The sequence below is a fragment of the Hippopotamus amphibius genome, chromosome 1 (assembly GCF_030028045.1).
Source record: "Hippopotamus amphibius kiboko isolate mHipAmp2 chromosome 1, mHipAmp2.hap2, whole genome shotgun sequence".
Taxonomy (NCBI): domain Eukaryota; kingdom Metazoa; phylum Chordata; class Mammalia; order Artiodactyla; family Hippopotamidae; genus Hippopotamus; species Hippopotamus amphibius.
The window spans coordinates 109849415-109869735 of record NC_080186.1 but is presented as its reverse complement, the minus strand read 5'-3'; the positions used below and the strand labels follow the sequence as shown (position 1 = coordinate 109869735).

Sequence of the window (20321 nt, the reverse complement as noted above, 5' to 3'; positions counted from 1 at the left end):
GCAGTTTTACAAGAGAAGAGTTAGGTGGAGGACTTACATTGCCTGTTTCCAGAATTACTCTACAAATCTTTTCCCCAATGTAAAGTTGATCTCTTTGTCTTCTTTTTCAGTTTTAAGAGTTTCTGTATGGTCTGGGTATAAGTCCTCTATCGGATATGCAATTTATAAATATTTTTTACTAACTGTGGCTTGACTTGCCATTACTTACCAGTGCCTTTTAAATATGTATTGATTTAGCTGCACTGGATCTTAGCTGGGGCATACGGGATCTTTACTGTGGCATACAGGATCTTTTGTTGTGGCGCACAGGTTCTTTGTTGTGGCATGTGGGCTTCTCTCTCTAGTTGTGGTGTGTGGGCTCAGTAGTTACGGCACGTGGGCTCTGTAGTTGTGGCACACTGGCTCTCTAGTTGTGGCTTGCATGCTCAGTAGTTGCAGCTCGTGGGCTTCGTTGTCCCATGGTATGTGGGATCTTAGTTCCCGGACCAGGGATTGAACTTGTGTCCCATGCATTGGAAGGCAGATTCTTTACCACTGGGCCACCAGAGAAGCCCCCTAGTGCCTTTTAAAGACCAAAAGTTTTCAATGGTTATGAAGTCTTTTTTATCAACGTATTGTTCTATTGATTATATCTTTGGTATTGAGCTAAGAAATCTCTGTCTAAGCTGAAGTCACAACTACTTTCCTCGATGTTTTCTTCTACAAGTTTTACAGTTTTCAGGTTTATATTTAGATCTATGATCTATCTTGAGTTACTTATTGTACATGGTGTGAGATATGGATTCTGCTCATTTAGTTAACTACTTTTCATATGGATATAGATATCCACTAGCTGAAAAGGTTGAAAGAGATCATCACCATTTGAAAGATTTCTTCACCATTTGTTGAAAAGAGTGTCTTTTCTGGATTACCTTTTTTCATTGGTCAAAAAAGGTCAGGCTCTTTATAAATATGGGTTTATTTGGGGACTCTTTATTCTCTTCCATTAATCTGTTGACTGACCACTACAGAATACCATAGTGATTTGATTACTACAACTTGAAAATAGTTCTTGAAACCAGGTAGAGTTAGCCATCCAACTTTGTTCCTCATTTTATAGAAAGTGTTTTGACTCTGCTATGTCTTGTGCATTTACAAATTCATTTTAAAATCAGCTGATCAGTTACCATCAAAGGTGCTCACTGTGTTTACTAGTTGGATTGCACTGAATCAAACTGGGGAAAATTGACACCTCAAAAATAGTGAGTCTTCTAACTCATGAGCAAAGAATTTATTTCCATTCTTTTCACAGTCCAAACAGTTGTTTCTGAATGTTCTGCCTATTTGACTGGACCCAAAACTCAGTATAAACATAGATTTACTCTCAGTGGTTTATGATCAACCAATTTAAGAGTTATGTACATTACATACCATTGTATACAGTGAGCTGGCTGACCCTGTCCTTTTTACCTGTTTCCTGTGGGGGGTCTGACAGGTGGTATAATGTCACTCACTACTTCGATTGACATTCCAGGATGACATTGTGGCAATCTGTACAAACAATTGCTTTACATTGTTGTTTATCAAAATCATCATAAGCTGTGTGTAAAGCTGCATATTAGTGAGCATGATCACCCGTTAATATTTTGGTAGTCAACTCTTCAGTTAGGTCAAAGACTATAATTTGAAAATGAGAAAGAACTTTATTATTTTTAGCTTGTGAAAAAAATATGCCATTTCAATTTCAGGTATGTGTGCTGATGTGCAGGTTCCTGAACTCCTCTCAAAGGTCCCTGGTGGTCCAAGACAATACAGGTTAATTATGTACAGGATGATTGCAGATAATGGGCTGAACATTTAGTGTCCATGGGATACAAAATTTTGCTAAACATGTTTTTGTTACATGGAAGGTTCTTCTGAGCGAACTCATTTGCAGCTCCAAAAGCTCAAGACATTTTTCTCCACCACCTGTGGCTATTGTCATAAAACCTGCTCTGCCTCTTCCTAGGTCACCGACCATGGGATCTGTTTCATTCCATGGCCCTAGAGGAAGAGTCATTTTCAAGCTTATCTAATTTAAGTGCATTAAGGGCCCCTTGTTTCCATAAGACCAGTGGAAGTGAAAGGCTCTCTTTGTCATTTGGTAGGAAGGGTTATCATTTGGGTTATTTGAGGAATGTGCTGCCTTCACAAGTCATTAGATGCCTCTAAAGGCAATAAATTTTCTCTCACTGCATGACACTAAACCCCACCTATGCACTGCATTCCCTAAAACCTCACTTTCTGAGTGGGATCTTGATCTTTTAAAGATTCATTGCCCAAGCACACATTATTCATTCTTTTCAAGTCCAACCCTCTGCTTTTTCTCTTGAATTTGCTACCATCTAAACAGAATCTGGGAAAGGAAACACAGTGAGGGAGCCCATGCCAAGAATTTGTGACAGTCAAATATGACAGTTGGTACCCAGGACACTTTCTGGAGGAGACTCTCTAGGTGCTTTGTGACCTGACTCTTCAGGAGGGAGAAAGCCAGGTGCTGTCATTGCTCCTGTTCACATCTTCCCTTTGATCAGGATGAGGCTATTGCTGTCTGCTATTGATGTTCTCACCTACAGACACCCAGGCTGAGCTGGGCACCATCACCTTTCAACTTCTTTCAGTAAAGATTTATGTATCCTCCTTTTGTATCCTCCAATGGAATGACCATAGTGATTTACTCACAAGGGCTCAGTAATATCTTCATGGAGCACAACTAACTGAGAATCCAAGTTATGTAGACGAGCAGAAATGTTATATTTCATAGAACTTGATAGGACAAAGAAGAGGAGGGAATTCGGGAGTGTTAGGTAATTCTGTTTTTAAGAAAACAAAAGTCATTGGGTTTATCAACCATCTGAATAGCAAAAGCCAGGATTTCAATCCCAGACCATCCTACATCTCACTGCAAACTTGGAGTTTGCTTTACTCCTTTTCACTTTAGTTATTTGATCTACAATTAGAGATAAAACACCAAATTCTACAAGTCTAGAAATATGGCTGATATTTAAATGATTTTTGATATGGAGAGAGAATCTTGAAGACTGGAGAGTATTTAACTTTGAGAGGAAACAGCTAATCACGCATCATGATGACAAGGATGAACCTATAAGACAAATCAAACTTGCCTCGTTGTCTCTCCAGCTGCCCAGGACATAGTCAGTAGCTACAGATATTAGCAGTTATCGCTGAAGACCGTGACAGTGTTGAATGCCTTGAGCCAACATGGAGCCCAGGTGTGAGCTGTATCCTGAGAAGCTGAAATCTGGCTGAGAACCAGGGTTCTTGGGCCAGGAGAGACCATGTAGCTGTTGGAAAAAAGAGAAGGGGGACCAGGACCACCCATGAGGTCATCCCTAAGCAGCGCTGATCATCTCTTCCAATGAGCCCACCATCACTACACCTCTCATGATTTTGTTGTTACTCGATGGAGAGCTCCATGAAGTTTGGGACAACATTTGATTCATCTGTGTGCATGACTCCTGGCACTGAGTCAAGAACCGAGGAGGCTCTCGGCAATATTTGTTCACTGACTGAATAAACATGCTTGCAAGTCTCCACTCATCTTAACGACATTTCTGTCCAACTGTCCTGTCAGGGATGCTCTGCTTTCTCCCAGGATGTAGCATCCCTTTCCTTAATAGGAGCCTTCCCTACGCTATCCTCATCCTAGGACACCTGCCTGTGGTGACTCTGATGAAGACACAACTGTCCTCAGGGATTCCTCTCAATGGTTCACTCTGTCATTAGGAAGAGAAGTCCTTGGCCTCCCCTCCCATCCTCTGGGCTGCCACAAAATCCCAACTGAGGGCCACCACGTTTTGTTGAAACTATGCACTTGTATTCTTCCTCTCACTGTTTTAATCTCCTCATGGAAATATTACTCATATAGGAACTCCAAATTGTTAACACAACATAAGGCAAATTAAGCACTCAACATATAGTTCAGAGACGTTGTATGTAAAGCCTTTGAAATGGTAAATGCAGAAGAATATTATTACTATCTCTGCTTCAGAAACAAGGGTCCCATTAGCCTGGTCCCTGGGAAGAATGAATATCTCTAATTCTTCTCCACACATTATTTATCCGTCTTAGTGAACACTTACTTGGGAGGGCATCCACCACTGGGAAGCTCCAAGTTTGAGTTTGGGGGGTCTAGGACAGAGCATCGAGGTCCCATCCTCTTCCCCTTGGAGTTGGTGCTTCCCAGAAGTATAAGCCAACCCTGAACCATCCTGTGGATCTCCTCGGCAGGTGCACAAGTTCACTGTGGAGTAACTTACTCTCCCAGTCCTCCCTGCTCAGCTGAGGTGCTCCTTGAGGACCTGGACGATGCTCTGTGCACGCCTCACTATCCCTTGATGTTTCTGGACTCAGCTTGTCCTTCGTCTCACCTCCCTTGGCAACCACCTCCCATACCATTACCTTGTTTTTCTCTGGATTTTTCTCATCCTTCAGACCAGTTGATTTTCTTTCTTCCATCTCCTCCCTCATTTCTGTGTTTTTGGTGTGTGAGCTCAGTTGAGGCTCCTGTAGGGGACACACAGAGAAGGGACCAAGGTCTGCTCTTGGCTGCGGGTCCCAGCGCACATTTAACATGCATCTCAGTCTCTCGTGCCCTCGGAAAAAATTTCAGCAAGAAGGGAGTTTGGAGAACCTGAATAACCTTATCTTACTGACGAGGAAGCTGAGATCTGTATGGAGATGTTCCCTACATGCCCACACCACTTGGTGGCAGCAGAGTCACCACACAAACCTTGACCATAAGCCTTTCTGTCCAAAAGCACCAGGAACCCATGGTTGAATTTCAGGGGACATTAGATCAAACATACGTATTTCCATTAGTAAGACAAAAATATCTGAAGGGGGACTTCCCTGGTTACACAGTGGTTACGAATCCACCTGCCAATTCAGGAAACACGGGTTCGATCCCTGGGCGGGGAAGATACCACATGCTGCAGAGCAACTAAGCTGGTGCGCCACAACTCCTAAGGCTGTGCTCTAGAGCCCTCGAGCCACATCTACTGAAGCCCATACGTCTAGAGCCTGTGCTCTGCGGCAAGAGAAGCCACCGCAATGGGAAGCCTGCACACTGCAATGAAGTAGCCCCGCTAGCCACAACTAGAAATAAAGCCCATAAGTAGCAACAAAGACCCAATGCAGCCAAAAAATGTCAAGTAATTAAAAAAAAACTGAAGGACATTCTCCAAAAATAATTTTATGGCTGTTCAATAGTCTTCTGTTGATACTCAGTTATCAATCCTGGCTGACACAATGGGACCAAGGTACCCATGAGTATTAAATACATCATCGTCATTAATTTAAAAAATATATCAATATATATGTGATTCTCTATAAACATCTGGCTCCTGTGTTATGGGTCATCTTCCTGAGAGCAGGTGCTCTGCGTGCCTTGTTCCCCCCTCCTCCCCAGTGCCTGCTCAAGAGCCTGCCACATAGAACATTCCATAAATACTTGTCAAGCAGTATTTATGTACTGCTAGTTACCAGGAGTTACTAACTTTTACCAGTGTCATCTACTCTCTACCCTAATTCCGATCAGTTTCTACCCTAGGTCTGTGCAAAAGCAATGAAAGCACAGTCCTAGGAAAAGCAGTCCAAGATGCAAATACCAACTCCACCAGGCACCTAGCTTGCTTTACATGGTGATTTCATTACCCCCTTGGAACATATGGATCGCAAGTTTAATAGAGAACACTGTACAATGTAAAAGAGAGAAAATAGTATTAACCTTGGATGAGTAACTGTGATATCATGCAGCAGACAGGCTCCAATCCCTGGGCACTAGCTGCACCCTATAGAACACTACGTCACGGTCACTATGGGACTGTTAAAAACTTCTGGGGAGACGGCACAAGAAACTGCATTCCAGACAAAAATCTGAAGGAGATTCTCACGCAAGGAAAGGCCGAACCATTAAAGAAACAGCCTAGGAATCCCCAGTGGCAACAAGGATGACGCAGCTTAAGTACAGCAAGTCCCTTGGCAAGGTGGCCTCTCAAGGAGAAATGTCTCCTTTCCCAGGATGGGGGCCCAACCCCGCCCAGCCCCACTCTCCTCCAGGGGCAGCACAGCGCTGGGCAGCAGTGGCCATGGGACAGGATGTGGCCTTCGGCAGAGAGCATATGTGGGGACCTCTCCCCGGGCTCCTGCGGGTATCAGCCCAGATCCAAACCCACAGGTAAAGCACAAAGCCGAGCAGCTCCGCCTGTGAAGTGAAATCTCGTTGAGGAGCCACCCCTTTCCTACCTGGGCGGCTCTTCCATTTCTCCCCTGGTGTCTGGCTCACGGCGTGGGGATAAAAGGAAAGGGCCCTTTCAGTGCTTAGTCCTTCCTGAGTGCATCCGTTATCCTCCCTGCCCAGGGCCTCGGTGCTGAGCAGGGGTAGGAGCAAGTCCGCGGCCACCTCTGCGCTCTCACATTCATGTCCTTCTCTGTCCCTGCAGCCTGGGCCCCTCGCAGCCCACTCTCAGACCCTTCCAGAATGCCAGGCACCAACAGTCACAGAACATTCTTCCATCAGTCAGGAGTTGTACAGAAAGGGAGGCGTTTCTACACAGATCCCCACCCCATAAACATGTCTTGTGGAGAAAACCCAATTCAAACTCTCCCTCTCACTCCTAGCTCCCCTGGTCAGGTCCAAGAGGCATCTCACCACCTGGACAGGTGTAGCTGTACGGGAGAATGCTGGGATGCAGCTCAGTGCCAACAGCAAGAGAACTGTGATCTTCAGAAAAAGGCTGTGTCTAAAGCAAAATGAGGCAGTTGACGTAGTCTGTCATTGGCACCCCTCCCACTGCTCTTTTCTGCATCCTTTTTCTTTTCTTGGGGGTGTTTCTCCCAACTCTCTAATCAGCTTTCAGACCCCTGGATCGGTGCCATACTGACAAGGAGCAGGCCCTACTGGAGATGTTATTAGGCAAACACAGATGCAGCCATTCGTGTGGTGGACAGTTGTGACCGAGACCTAACTGGCTTTTCTAAATCAGAGTTAGTTTCTGTGTTGGAGGAAGAAGAGCAGAGAAAAGCCATTTTAGTGCTGTTTGCTAGTAAAAAAGACATGGGCCAGGCCATGTCTCCCTTGGAGATGGCATATTCACTTGGGTTACCAGCTTGGAGGACTAAGAATGGCAAGTATTGAAAACTTCAGCCACCAAAGGCACTGGCCTTGACGAGGCAATGGAACGGTTCGTTGAAACACTAAGGGAAGGCAGTAGTACAATCACTCCAGCTCCTCTGCAGTGGACACCACCTGACATGTCCCTGTGGAAACAGTTAAGTGGGCTTTCTTCCTTTCACGTTAAAAGTAATTTGAGGGAAGCATTGAGTAGTAGTCATTAACCACATAGGATGAGCTGACGTGAGGACCTAACTTTCACCTTAGGCCTTCTCTCTAAGGGTGGAGGAAGGGCTTTGTCCCTTGCTAACAAATGTTCAGTCAAGGGTCAGTAAGAGGAAAGGTAGTAGGGCAGAGGAGAGGCCTGCCTCATTACGTGCAAACTTAGCTCAGGAGATGGCCAGACGTTTAGCAAGTACTAGGCTGACTTCCACAGCCTTCAGTGATTTTTTAAAAATTTATTTATTAATGTATTTATTTATTGGCTGCATTGGGTCTTTGTTACTGCACGTGGGCTTCTCATTGTGGTGGCTTCTCATGTTGCAGAGCAGGGGCTCTAGGCGTATGGGCTTCAGTACTTGTGGCACATGGGCTCAGTAGTTGTGGTGCATGGGCTTAGTTGCATGTGGGATCTTCCCAGACCAGGGATCGAACCCATGTCCCCGAACTGGCAGGGGGATTCTTAACCACTGTGCCACCAAGAGAGTCCCTTCAGTGATTTTTTTTTAAACCATGTGAAACCCCTGACACTTAGCACCTACCCTAGTAACTGTACATGTGCACTTACAACTCCCTTACACACACCCCTGTATGGAGGAGGCCCATGGGGCTTGGTTAGCATCAGCTGTCCTGTGTTTGAAGCCAACTGACTCTTTAAACAAGTCACCTGAGCTTCTAGATGCCCCTGTGAGAGGACAGTAATGTTTAGGGATCTTGCTGGCAGAGCCCCAGCCCCTAACGTGGGCTCCAAAGGCAGGGGGCCAACTTCTCATCTCCAACCTCCTCCTGCCCTGCTGGGTGGCTGCAGGGACTGACCTGCTACATGAGCATCTTGGTGAAATCCAGAACCTGCGCCAGCGCCTGGAGGAGTCCATCTGCATTAACGACTGCCTGGGGGAGCGGCTGGAACACAGGCTCAGCTCCACTGCCCACGGAAGCGGTAGGAGAGGCCCTCGGCTTCCTATTTCTGGTCATAAATTAGGGAGGATATGAAAGTTGCCCTTGGGCAGAGCTTCAAAATTTTCAAAGCACCTTGGTCTGCTTCCCTCCACTTGCTCCTTACAGTCAACAAGGCAGGGGGGTAAGTACTATTCTCCTCCCTTTGCAGCTGCATCTGAGCTCAGAGAGTAGCTTTCCTCACTGCACATCTAACCAGCTATGGTCCCCAGAATCCTCTCTCTCATCCATCCTTAACCTGCTCACATGCTGCCTGCTGACTTCTGTGCCCTGGTCCTGTGATTGGCAAGTGGTAGAGCCAGGTCTGCAGGGCCTCCCCCAGCCCCTTCCCGAGGTGGCCTTCCTCCCCGCACTCTCCCCCAGGCTGCTGACACTTGGAGGCCGTCCCTTCCACACGCCCTTGTCCTGCCCACACCGCAGCAGCCGCTATTTAGGGAGGAGAGCCTCCTGAACAGCTGCAGCCAGGGCATGCGAAATGCATGCAAAGAACCCACGCAGAGGAGCCCCTCGAAAGCCAGGCATTCGGCCCAACAGGCTTTAGGCCCAGGACTCAAGTCCTCAGGGTTTTCTGCTGGGTTGAGACAGTGTGTTTGGAGACACAGAGTGAGCAACACAGGGAGGCTCTGATACCCAACTGTGTGACTTGCCTGCTTGCACTTCCCGAGACAGGACCCACCTCTAACTTCTAGAGTCCGAGCCTGGAGTCCACGCCTCAGCTCTGCAGTGAGAACAGAGTCCTCAGGGAAGGAAACCGGAGCCTTCAGGCTCAGCTCAGTCATCTTTCCATTGGTGGATGGTAAACTTTCCTCCCTGGCCACACCAGTCACCAACTGGAGAATCAAAGAGAGAAGGTGGAGAGAACAGAGCTACCCAGACCCACCAACCCAAAACTCCCAAGGCTGGTATCAGTCTAGAAAACAGCCTCTCCTTCCTACAAAAGACCATGTCTGTATGCACATGTTTCCTACTAAGCACTTCTTTTCCTGGGAAATCATAAAAAACCACCCTTTCACTCCAAAGTGAATTGGAGAGGGAACTGGCCCCTGAAGAGGGTGTGGTAGGATCCGGCCACCCAGTGGGCAGTGGCTTTGAGCAGAGACATGACCACAGGAGGTGGTGGGAAGCTTGTCCTCTAACCTGGTGGCACCAGTTGCTCCTCCAGACCTCAGCCCACCCCTCAGCTCATCCTCTTGACAGGCTCTCACCGTGCTCCTGGCTGCTGTCACCACTCAGCGCTCGCTCCAGCCTCAGCCACCAGCAGGGCCTGATAGTGGACTCTTAATTTGATTGTGTTCTTTTGGCCTCCAGCTGAAATCCCTAAGGGCTCTGCCACGCACTCCAGCCCTGTGACCCTTGCCTTCCAGGAGCCAGGCAAGAAGCGAAGCCACCGGAGGTCCTTCAAACAGCAGGAAGGGGGGGCCTGCCCCCCTTCTTCACAGCTCCCTGTCTGCTGAGGAGGATCTGGGCCCCCCTCCTCCACACCTGCTGGAGGGTCTGGAAGGAGTCACAGATGTGGCCTGCGGGGGCAGGGTGAAAGGCAGAGGGGCTTTCCTGCGGTTGAGGAATAACCAGCCAAGGACCACTGGGCCCAGCACGAAGCAAAACAGGCACAGTGTGTAAGGACCTTGTGACACTGCCTGTGAGCGCCCCAGGGGCATGGGAACCAGCAACAGCACATTTCTCACCCCTCATCACCTACCCCCAGAGGGCCAACTCAGGGGAGATGGGACCTGCTCCCCAGCAGTGGAGCATGTGGTCCCGACACTGGAGCTCCACGGCAGATCTAAAAGCACAGCACTGAGCAGCAGTGCCCTGCAGGACAGGGTTGGCAGGGGCCCGACGACCTGACCCGGGCCAGTGCAGCTGGGTCACAGTTACACTGGGGGTCCGTCTACACGGCAGCACCTGAGAGCTTTGAATCCACATGGTGAAAGGGATGACTTCCAGATGCCATCTCATGGTTAGCCTAGACCACCTATTTCTATTCTTTCATGATCTCCAAAGAGTATACTGACCTCACTTGAAATGTACTGTCCGATGTTGTCATCCTAACTTCTCTCTGGGACTTGGGGACGAATGGCCTCACCAAGCCCGTTGAAAGTCTTGTGTACAGCCAAGCCGTGACCATTCTTAAGGGACGTGAGTGGTTGTGCGAAAGCCTAGTCTGTGTCTTCACAGTGCTCTCGAATGTGTGTGTGTGTGTGAATAAACGTGTGATGTGTATTTGTACATATTGCTACAGCGATATGTAAAAGGCCAACATAACGGGTGGGCAGGCTCAGTGAGAGGAAATGAAACAATCTTTTTCGTGGCTATTATAGCAAAATGTGTATAAAGAAATGTTTTTCTTCCCCTACTTTGTTTCTCCTTTCTGCACGTGTCCCTAGGCTGAGTGGGGAAGAATAGGAAAGACAAACTGTCACTAAGAGCTCACCTCACTGTCTAATGCTTCAAGTCTAAGTGTAAAAAAATGATTTACCCTCTTGTCATTTTGTAAGAATCCCCTACCTAAAAATATTAAAAGGTAGTTCTTACAATTAGAGCGCCTTAGAATCAGCAGTGGACAGTAAAGAAGCTACTTCCTGGGCTCCAATCCCCAGAGATTTAGTTGGTGTGGGGCCCCAGAACCTGCATTTTTCACAGAAGCACAACCACATGTTTCTGATGCGGGTGGGCTGCAGAGCACAGTTTAAAACGTCCTTTGCGATAAGACTGATTCAAACCTATAAATAAGCTTGCTTGCCTTAATTAAGAAACTGTAATTGAAAAGTGGATGTCACCACAAATTGACATAAAGATCTCAAAGCGTTCCCTGGGAAAAGTCCTTAGTTATGTTCTTTTGCAGCCCAGGATTAACATCAAGCACTTGCTCCACAATTATTTCCTGGTAACAGTTGAAAAATTAAAATAGACAACAACATGAAGAAAAAATTCAAGGACTTCCCTGGCTGTCCAGTGTTTAAACTCTGAGCACCCCCTGCAGGCAGCACAGGCTCAACCCCTGGCAGGGGAATTAAGATCCCACAGGCCCCTCCTGCACGGCCAAAAATAAATAAATAAAATAAAGATAAAAAATGAAATAAAAAACAAAAAAAACTCAGCCATTGTCACCACCACCACCAATTTACAAAAACATCCAGCAAAGGACTCGTGCCTGAGGTAGACACATGCCCCGTTTTCGTAATAGTTGAAGTAACCTCAGCTTCTGCTTTTACACTAAACATATTGTACATAAGTGCCTTTGGCTGTCACTACAGAGGAACTCACTGGCAGAATCAGAAGAATGGATGACAAGTCAGCCAAACTATGATGTATTACTTAAAGTAGGAACATTTGAGGACCTCTTGCTCTGAGCTAATCAAGCATCCCCTCATCCCCGTGCCACCAGGGCTGGAAGGCATTGATGATACAATCATTAATCCCTGGAGAACTCAAATAATGCTGTTGAGAACTTCATTTTATGCACACAGCATTCATGAAAACAACAGCACACGTATTGTCTAAATCTCAGACCTGGTCAGGACTGAAACCACGGACAAGCCCCTGTGTCCTTGTCTTTGGAAGCAAAATGCTGGCTCAAGAGTTAATGACTGGGAAGTGTGAAGATGTAGAAACAAAGAAGAGCTGTTGAGCTGGGGAACTGGTAACAATTTAGATAATAACTCTGCCACATCACAGAATCACCAAACTCCCAGTTTCCTGAAAGATATAGATAAAGGCTTGGCACACATCCCTAAGTTGTTTCTATAGGACGCAGACGGCCACCAGATGAAAACTGCTGACCACAAGCACATAGAGCCTAGACAGGCTGACACCAGAAGGGGGATGATGCTGGAAACTTCCCCTTGATGCCAACCAATCCCAGAAATGTCCACCAGCTGACCACGCCCTGCTCCTCCAACACTAGAAGACTCCTCGCTACCCCCTCCAGGGTGGGTCACACGGTCTTGAGGACATTAGCCCGCTGTAGCCCCCTCTGCCTGGCAAAGCAGTAGAAGCTACTCTTCTGCTCCACCCAAAACTCTGTCTCCACCTTTCTATTCGGCACCTGAGAACAGAGGCCAAGTTTTGGCAACAGAATCCAGTCACAAATTACCTTGGGGGAAAATTCCTAAAAGCCATTCTTGTGTTTCACCCTTTGAACAGTAGTTCTTCACCTTAGTGTAAAAAAAACAAAACCAAAACCAAAAAAAGTTGCAAAAAATGTATCTTTGGAAAGGAGGATTCTACACTATTTAACTTTCCATAAATTACATTCTTTCCCTCTACATGATAGAATCCATTTACAAAGCAAATGAAATCAACCTGTGTCACCACCAATGTCTTCCAGTTTGCTGTAATTCAAATGAGAACCATGCTGGGTACACCTGTGCGGGAAATAGGGTGCGCGTCCTTTAGGGGAAAAGGGAAAGGAAGAAAGATACCTAATGTAAGGCTGCAAACAGGTACCAATATCTCTTGACCAGTCCACCTGAGGTAGACACACACCCTGCAGACTTACACAGGGTTCATCATGTCCCCAACTTACTCCTGCTAAAGTGAATGCGCTAGACACTTACAGAATTGGCATTCTATGTGTGCTGTAAAGAGTGACCAGACGTTTAGTGGCTTCAAAGAACACCTATGTATTATATTACAGTTCTGTTGGTTAGGAGTCCAACAAAGGTCTCACTGGGATAAAATCAAAAGGTCGACAGGGCTGCCTTACCTTCTGCAGGTTCTAGGGGATAATGCGTTTCCCCGTCATTTCTACAAAGGTTTTAGAGGCCCCCCACATTCCTTGGCTTGTGCCCTCTTTACCCATCTTCAAAACCAGCAGCAGCAAGTAGAATCCTCTCACTTTGCATCATCCTGACCTTTTCTGCTTCCCAGCTTTCAGGAAGGCCGTGTGTAATTACAGGGGGCCCACCTGAGTGGTCGAATATAATTTCCTCACCTCAAGGGCTTTAGCCCAATCACACTGGCAAAGTTTCTTTTTCTGTGTAATGCAATACCTGCACAGGTTTGGGGAATTACAACAGGGACAACCTAGAGGGGGCGTTACTCCACTGTTGGCAACACTGTTAACTAAGGTGCCAACTAATACTGGAACTGAGGGAAAAAAACCCCAAAACTTGTCTCCTTTCAACAAAGTTTAGTAAAATGAAGACAGGATATGAAGGTGCCACGTAGCACAGCAAAGCAAGACCAAGTCACATCAGCACCTAGACGTGTTCCATCGATGAGCTTGCTAATGCACAGGAGCTGGTCGGTTTAGATTCAGCTTCTTTTCCCAGATGTTGCTTCCCCCTCCCCCCTCCCCCCAGGCTGACTATCTGGGAGAAATCTCATCCTTGTTGAAGAGCCTGTGGTGGAGGAAGTGACGGTGGAGTCGGTGCACCTGGGACCCCACTAACTTTGGACCAGGAACCTGCAGCTGCTCTGCATGGAACAGCAGATGGGCGGGTTCCCTCACACCTACCCTCGCCTGAACAAAGGGAGCGCCGTGCGCCTTCGCCAGGCCGCCAGGAGGGGGCGACGTGGTCCTTCCCCTGGAACTTGCCTTGTGAAGAAGGCAGGCACCGAGCAGTTAACTTCTCTGGGATCTTGTGGACCAGATGCTGGCCTTCTGTGTAGAGAGCTCCCTGACTTTTGCTCACACATCCCCGGGTTGGCCTAAGGCCCGTGCTGCCTGGGCGGGCTGTGGAGGCTGAGCTCCTCAGGCAGAGGCCATCTTGCCCTGTCTCCTCCAAACCAGGTTCTGACCAGAGAGAAATGTGTCCCTGCTTCTCAGGCTGGTGGAAGACACTCCCTCATGGTCCTCTCAGATGGGGGCAGCCCCTTCCTTTGCTGGCCTGCTTCGTCGCGTGGGGGAGGCATGGGGAGGATGGGAGCAGGAGGAGCAGGGACGAGGAGGAGGCGTGGGAAGAAAACAAGCCTGGGGAGATGCTAGGGGAGGAGGGGGCCGAGGAGCGGAAACTGGAGGCAGAGGAAGAGCGTGAATGCCAAGGAGGCGCTAGTCTCTGGTCCCAGAATGGCAGCTGCCCTCTCGTGAACTTCGCCTGACCTCATGCTGGACACACACACCCCCCACCTCCCTCTCATCCTCCTTTATTCCCACAAGAGCAGCCTCTCATCACTCCCCGCACCCAGCCCTCTTACACGCCCTGATTTGGGGGATACTTTCCTTTGTCCCTCGGTTTCCCCAGAGCTGGGCACAGATTCCTCACCAGCAGCCAAACCCTTGCCTGTGGTTCTGTAGAGTCCGAAGCACAGAAATCTCCCAGGAGAAGAGCAAATGCAGGCCACGTGGGGTCATGGGGTCACTCTGCAGACTCCCAATCCAGTTGTCCAAGTCATGCTATGTTGATATTTGGGAAGATGTCAGACTTGTTTGAAAACAACAACAACACAACTCTAAGAAGATCCTTGGTGCAGGTCATTGTTACATGGAGTAAATTACACTCTGAAATCCTAAACCGGGTGCTCAATCCTCATTCTAAAGTCACAGACCAGCCTGAAGAAGGGCAGAGCAGGCTGTGAGTACTAATTACAGGAAATGAACAAAACTGGGGCAGATCCCACAAAGGCCCAGGTAGGAGAAGCAGCTTAGGCCAATGGCTAAGTAACCATCTGTATTAGTCAGCCTGGGCTGCCGTAAGAAATTACCCTAGACCGGGTGGCTTAACCAGAACTCTGTTTGCACACATTCTGGGGGCTGGAAGTCCAAGATCAAGACGGACGTTCCTGCCAATGCAGTTTCTGGTGCGAGCTCTCTACCTGGCTTGCAGACAGCGGATGCCTCCCTGGGTCCTCACATGGCCTTTTCTCCTTGCTTGAGCTGGGGTAGGGCAGGAGCCCAAGCTCTCTGGTATCTCCTCCTGTAAGAACACTAATCCTACCTGATCAGGGCCCCAAGCCCATGGATGCATTTAATCTAAGTGACTTCCTTAAAGGCTCCTTCTCCAAATACAGTCCCACAGGGATTAGGGTTCCAGATATGAATTTGGGGGTGGGGGTGGGGGGGACACATACATTCAGGTGCTAACACCCTCCACAGCCTCCTCCTCCCACGAAGGCGCTTGCAGCCCTCAGCTCTGGTCCCTGGGAACTTTCCAGGCACTGGGTCCCTTCGATTCCTCTCCTCACAGACGTCCTCCTTCTCTCTCTCTGACTCAGAGGCCTCCACATGAGGCACAGCTGTTGCCTGGCTGACACTCAAAGGCAGTGGACTGACTTGCATTCACCTGGATGACTTTCAGAAGACAGGGGCCACCACTGACTGATACGCTTGCAGAAATGTGTTCACCGAGGAGACGGGCTGTGGTGGCAGAATAATGCTTCCCCAAAGATGTCCACATCCTGATCCCTAGAGTGTGTGAACATGCTACCTGACATGGCGAAAGAGACTTTGCAGGTGTGATTACATTCAGGCCCTTGAGATGGGGAGGTTGTCCTGGAGGGCCCCATGGAATCCCAAGGGTCCATGTAAGTGGAAGAGGGAGGAAGGAGAGTTGGGGTCAGAATAATGCGTTCTGAGAATGACTTGATCAGCCGTGACTGGCTCTGAAGACGGAAGGGGGCTATGAGAGTAGAATGTGGGCACCTTCCAGAGGCTGGAAAAGGCAAAGAAAGAGATCCTCCCCTAGAGCCTCCAGAAAGGACCTCAACCCCACTGTCACATTGATTTTAGCCCAGTGAGATGCATCTTGGAATTCTGATCTCCAGGAGCATAAGATAATAAATGTGCGTGGTTTTAATTCACTAAGTGTGTGGTAATGTGTTACAGTAGCAACAGGAAACTCCTACAGTGGACATTGGTGGCCATTTGTTACCATGGCTGTAGACCAATTACTCTAGCCCCAGAAATGTGAACTTTCAAGCTTGTCAATTCTCAGTGGAGATAATGTAAATAATACTGGATGGTGTACCAAACCATCCCCTTATAAGAGGCTGAAACCCTCACCCTGGGCTCAGGGATAAACATCTAGTATGCTCCGAGGCTGGGTGGTACACGCGTGTATATTTGAGACAGGGTTGCATGGCCTTGGGCACTGGATTTACAATGTTCTCCACGGGGCTAGCTGCAGGGGGTTTTATCTGAACCCCCTGCCTGTGTATGAGGACCTTCCCACATTCTGCAACTTTTAAGGATCACATACTGGCTTTCACAGTTTTCCTAGGGGCTAAGATGTGGGTCTATTACCAAGAGCTGGCCAATCCCCATGAGTAACAATGACCCCAGCATTTGACAGGAGTTGAGAGACACAAGGAGTAGGCCCTGGGGAAATTCTTCCTGTCCCGTGCAACAGAAGACTCTCCCCACCTCCAGATCCTTAGTTTAACACCGACCAGGTGCAGCAGAAGTCGCAGAGCCATTGGCGGTGTCTAGTGTCCAGGGCCAGTAGTGTCACCTGTGCAGAGCCACAGGGGTTGTCACTCAGCAGGGGGTACCCATGCCCTTCCCGTTTGGTCTGTGTGCTCCCTTCCATTGGCCTTGCTTATTCCTCCCTGTTTGTAAGCCTGGTTCTCCAGTTGGCTGGAGAGTCTCTGAGCTAGCACTATCCCTTGAAGAAAGTATATTTCAGAGGAAAGGAGCCAGAGTCTATTTCTGATGGCTGCAGAGAGAGAAAGGAGGGGAAAGGGAGAAAGCAGGGAGGAGGAAAGGAAGCTTCTTCCTGGAAGTTGGCTGGGTGCTGAGTTCCTCTGCGTCTAGGATTCTCCGCAAGAGTCACTTTCCCCCTTAAGCCAGAGGCACCCTCAAGGATCCAGTCACTCCACTCCTTGCTCTCTGGTCTGAAAACACAAGCTGGCTTCCTTCTCCAGCCTCCGCGGCCCCGGCCCCCACCCCCACCCCCAGGTCGAACCAGTCTTACCCAGAAAGAGAAAACAAATCAACAAACAAACCAACCGCACTCTCCAAGCAAACACGTCATCTTTCTAACCCCTTCTTTTGGTCATCCGCTTCTTTTTCAGAATCTTCATTTCTCGTATTCTGTTCGGTGAGGAAAGCAAAAGCTCGGTCCCTGGGGCACCATGAGAACCAAGCAGGAAGGACGTGCACAGACAATACACCGAGCAGCACTGTGAGAGGCAACCCTGAATCTGTGTGTCTATGCACAGGACACAGACATGTGCTTTCATTGTGTTCCTATAAATATATACCTGTAGCCCTTGCCTTACGACTTCTTTACTACTAACGAACATTTTGGGTCAGTCACACACAATCCCGGAATTCCCCTCCTCGGTGTGTAACGCAAGACAGAAGGGAAGAATGCCAGGAGGCTGGCAGAACCCGCCAGTATTTCAGATGAAAGCTTAGAGGTCCGTTACCTACGTGGGCGGAAATCACGACGTCATGTCCCCTTTCGGCAGCTGATGCGCCCATTGGTCGTCTGGGCAGGGGTGAGGGGAGATGACGGCCCAGGGACCCAGCGTGGGTGGGAGGAGAGGAGCCGCCTTAGAGGTCAGGGATGGGGCTTGGCTTATGTAAATCTTGCAGTGCAGGGGTGCCATTCCCGGCCAGCCACTCCCCGGGCTGTGGAAGTTTTCCGGAGATGTAGCTCGGATTTTCTTAGGAGAGTTGTTTGGAGGGGCGTGGAAGAGGAGGGGGTGCGGGGGGTGGTGGAGGGGCTGGGGTGGGGGTTGTGGCAAAGTGAGCGTGTGTGTACAGTGGAAGAGCCTAAGGCTGTGCGGGGACGGGGAGCGAAACGTTCATACTTACCTGGCAGGGGAGATACCATGATCACAAAGGTGGTTTCCCCAGGGCGAGGCTCACCCATTGCAATGGGGGTGTGCTGACCTCTGTGATTTCCCCAAATGCGGGAAACTCGACTGCAAAATTTGTGGTAGTGGGGGACTGCGTTCGCGCTCTCCCCTGACAATGAGTCCTTAAGTGGCAGATCTATCCAATACACCTGGAGGAGAGAACGTAATAAGCGACTTGCGCAAGAACTGTAACCGTCCTGCTTCATCCACATTTTCTGCGCCTCTTGGTGGTTTTCTTTTTTTTTTTTTTTGCCTTTTTTTTTCGTTGTTAACCCCGGCGCATCGGGTAAGAGTGGCAGGTAACCCCGAAACTCTCCGAAGAAAACCGCGAGGTCTCCATCATGGCCTACACCTAACCAGGTTCTTTCTTTCCGGGCACAAATCACAGGCCTTTGCTGCCACTGCAGATATGAGTTTCTCTGCGCATTCAAGCTTCAAGGGGGTTTTCCTACTTGAGGATTTCATTCTGACTGTGGAGCTCTGCAAAAATCTTGCACAATCTTCACCGGTGTTTCCAACTTGGACTTCAAAGTAGGGGTGGCCCACCATGCACACTCATAACGACCTCGGTTTATCCTCCTGCCAACAACAGAAAACATCAAACAAAGACTTTGAAGAGACTGGGGCATCAGGTGAAAAAGGACAGTGCGTGGTTCTGGAGAGGTGGGAAACAATGGCTCCAATTTACTGTCTGCAGAGAGTTTCCAAGCAGGGCACTCGAGGGCAAACTGAAAAGCAGCCCGGTGGACCTTGCTGAGTTGAGGACACTGAACCCGGATGCCAGGGAGGCCAAAGGAGCTAGGGTCCACAGAACAGACTCCCCAGGGGAGAGAGATGCTGGAAGTAACTCAGAGAGAACTGCAGAGGCGATCCCTCCTGCGTGCAGCACAGTACTGATCAGTGCAGCCCTGGCAGGAAACTCCCCAAGGTCAGGGGGAGAGCTTTGACAGGATCAGAGAACAGTGCCTGGCACTCACACAGATAGTGCTTGTCCCCAACAGATAGACTGCAAGGAAGAAAACAAAACAAAACAGACAGACAAAACCTCTCAATTCATGAGGGTGTGGGGTGGAGTACTCAGGAATGTCTTGCCTCAGGAGGGCAACTAGTTAGCCATAAACTGAGTGCTGCTCAGAACCACTTAGCGAATCATGAAAGCACGACCTGAAAGGATCAAACTGTTTGCAAGTAACTTGAACGCATCCCTGAAGAAAGCCCAACGTTACACAACTCTCCATCATCCAACAAGGCAACATTCACACTATCTGGCATTCCATCAGAGATTCGGAGGTATCCAAACAGGCAGGGCAAATGACCCATAATGCAGAGACACATCGATCATGTGCAAACAACCCAGAGCTGACACCAGAGAAGGACATTAAAACATTTATTCCAACTGTATTCCGTAACTTCAAACAGTTCAGTAGACACATGGGAAACATAGAAAAGACCCAAGTGAACTTTAAGAGATACAAAAAGAAAAAAAAAAAAAAAAAGATGAAAACTACAACGTACTGCAAGGGATTAACAGCGAGCAATTAGAAAATGCAGAAAACAAAAGTTTTTTAAATCATTTTTTTATCAAGAGAGACTATTCCGTAGCCCAGATATTCATAGTTCACAGTTTCACAGTTCAGGAACACAGGTAAGTGCCAAACTTCCATGGAACTCAACCCAAAGAAATTATATGGCACTTAGAATGCTCCTTCAGGAACAGTCTGCCTTTATATTCCAAAATCACTTTGCACTCTGAAAGATACCAGCCTTCCTCATCTCCTCAAAATCTTTCATGGAATCATAATTTCTGTAGAAATCTGCATATGCCTTCTTTCTTGGTTCAGCCACCGCAAACTTACACAAAGTTGCAACTCCCAGGGAGACAATGAATGCTCCAACCTTATGAAATCGCAGACGCTTGGCCAGAAGCCCACGCATCTGAGGTTTCATCAAAGAACTGGAAGCCATGGTAGTTTTTCTCCTTGACAGCTCAACGATGACGTCCTTCCAGACAGATGGAGAAATGGACCACAAGAAACAAATTTTTTTTTTTTGAAGGTGGCAAAACAACAGTAATTGTTGACTTAAGTACAGAGGAAGGAGCAAACCCTTCTAATGAGTTCATTAGGTGCACAGGCAGCTTCCTAAAAGGTTCCTGGCAGCACCCACTTATCCAGCACGGAGCACAGCTCTGAGATGCCACCAAGGAAGGGGCTCGCCCACCAGGGAGTTCTTGTATTAAATACCC

General features: G+C 48.3%; 1 non-coding gene across 1 annotated transcript; it reads left to right on the top strand.

Annotated features, from left to right (window-relative positions):
- The first annotated feature begins 18024 nt into the window (after positions 1-18024).
- On the top strand, positions 18025-18188 carry LOC130842681 (U1 spliceosomal RNA). The gene has a single exon (XR_009050510.1). It is a non-coding gene; the product is annotated as a U1 spliceosomal RNA (small nuclear RNA).
- Positions 18189-20321: the final 2133 nt, after the last annotated feature.